Source organism: Carlito syrichta, unplaced genomic scaffold (assembly GCF_000164805.1).
Source record: "Carlito syrichta isolate Samal-C Ts95f unplaced genomic scaffold, Tarsius_syrichta-2.0.1 Scaffold288030, whole genome shotgun sequence".
Classification (NCBI taxonomy): Eukaryota; Metazoa; Chordata; class Mammalia; order Primates; family Tarsiidae; genus Carlito; species Carlito syrichta.
In genome coordinates this window covers 98,301-100,259 of record NW_007232126.1, presented here as the reverse complement: position 1 = coordinate 100,259, position 1,959 = coordinate 98,301, and positions in this window count along the sequence as shown.

Sequence of the window (1,959 nt, the reverse complement as noted above, 5' to 3'; positions counted from 1 at the left end):
GGCGCGCCGCCGGCTCCCGCCTCGCCCGGCCCATGCGTGCTTTGTCTCCCGGGACCTGGCGGGCGGAGTCTCGTGGCCCCGACCCGAATCTGCAGAGGGAAAGCTCTTGCCTTCCCGGGCTCTGGTGCGTGGACCTGAGATTCCCACAGCCTCCTCAAGCCGAGTCTCGCTCGGTTCCGGTCCAGGACGGAAAGCACAGCGCCTGATTCCTCGATGGGGTTGCCTAAGGAGAGCGGAACCGAGTCCTTTGCGTTCTGCTTTCCGGAGAAACCAAGAATTAAACAAAACCCCTCGCGGGGGTGGGGGGTGGGGTGGGGGTGGGTGGAGAGGGGAATGCCTCTAAAAGCAAAACCGTAAAGTCACGTAAAGGCGTGTAGATTAGCAAACATTTGCGCACAGATAAGCAAAAATCAGATGACTCAGGCAGCAGGGCTTCCAGAGAACTGGTTGAGAGCTCTTACACTTAAAACTTCCAAAAAATTTTTGTTTAAATTGTTTTTATTTTATTTTATTTTGTTTTATTGTTTTATGAACCCGACCCGATTTTCCAGCAAGCCGGATGCCCATAGATCTGAAGCCGAATAAACGTATTTATGCAGTGAAATGCACCTGCCAGTGACCGACTCCTCTTCCTTCTTTCAAATTCCTGTTCTTCCTGCCGGTGTTTACAAGTGAGATGCTAGATCCCTCGTTAGACTGACCACTGCCTGTTCACCAACTATACTTCCTTGCCCCTCCTGTTCTCCTTCCCGGCTGTATAACCCCTCACTTTAATCGGGGAAGTGGGATGGTCTGGAGGTTTGGTTCCCTTCTCTCTGGTTTACGTCACTGGTAAATAATAAAGCCTTCTTTCTCGACTATACTTGCCTCGGTGACTGACTGTTCAGTGCAACCAGCAACGAGACCCTAGACCCAACGTCTGGCGTTGGGTAACATTTAGATGGGCAGAGAGAGTGAGAATGGCTGCCTAGGCACACTTGTACTGCATTCACTAACCTCTGTGACAGAAAGGAATTGGAAGTGGTTGGTCCTCTTGGTCAAACCTGTTATTATTTGGGTGTCCCTAACTTTCTCCATCTGGAGCAATCATTCAGTTCACTAAATTCCTCTTGCTGGGGATCCCATGCTCAACAACTTTTCAGTACCTGCTTTAAAAGACTTTTCAAAGATTTCATAGAGGATCTTTTAAGAAATCAAATATCCAGACTCTCAGCTTCCAGAGTATTCTTTGCTAAAATTAGTCAGGCCGAGAACCCCTGTATTCATGCTGCCCTTGGCCAGCATCGTCTTTCTTCTTCCAAAAGAGAGGCATAATTCTCTGTCCATCTTGAATATGCTACTGTATAAAAACCTCTGCAGCATCCAACATTTTGTTGTCTGGATAAGAAAATAAATAACGTCTTCATTACAATCCTCTTGCAAATTAGGCAGTTTCCAATGTTTTGCTTTCAACAAAAGTTGGAGGACCAAATTCAGTGGTCAGCGGACCTTTCAAAATAATTTTTGTGATTTTTTTCATACAATTCAGGAGTTCTTTTTATTTTTACTTTGTATTTTTTGAGTCAGAGTTTCACTCTGTTGCCCAGGTGGCACGCTCCTGGCCACTGCAGCCTCGACCTACTGGGCTCAGATGATCCTTCGGCCTCAGCCTTCCAAGTAGCTGGAACTACAGGCATGTGCCATGCACCACCACACCTGGCTAATTTTTTGATTTATTGTAGAGATGAAGTCTTGCCAAGTTGCTCAGGTTGGTCTCGAATCTGTGGACTCAGGCAATCCTCTCAACTTGGCCTCCCAAAGTGCTAGGATTGTAGGCGTGAGTCACTGCACCCGGCCTAACTCAGTTCTAAGAATTGATTGAGGTTGAAAGAACATACTTCTTTCATATGTGGAAAATTTTCTCAGTGCTTCCATAATGTAAAATTAAAATATAGTATTGACAATGAACAATAAATCATT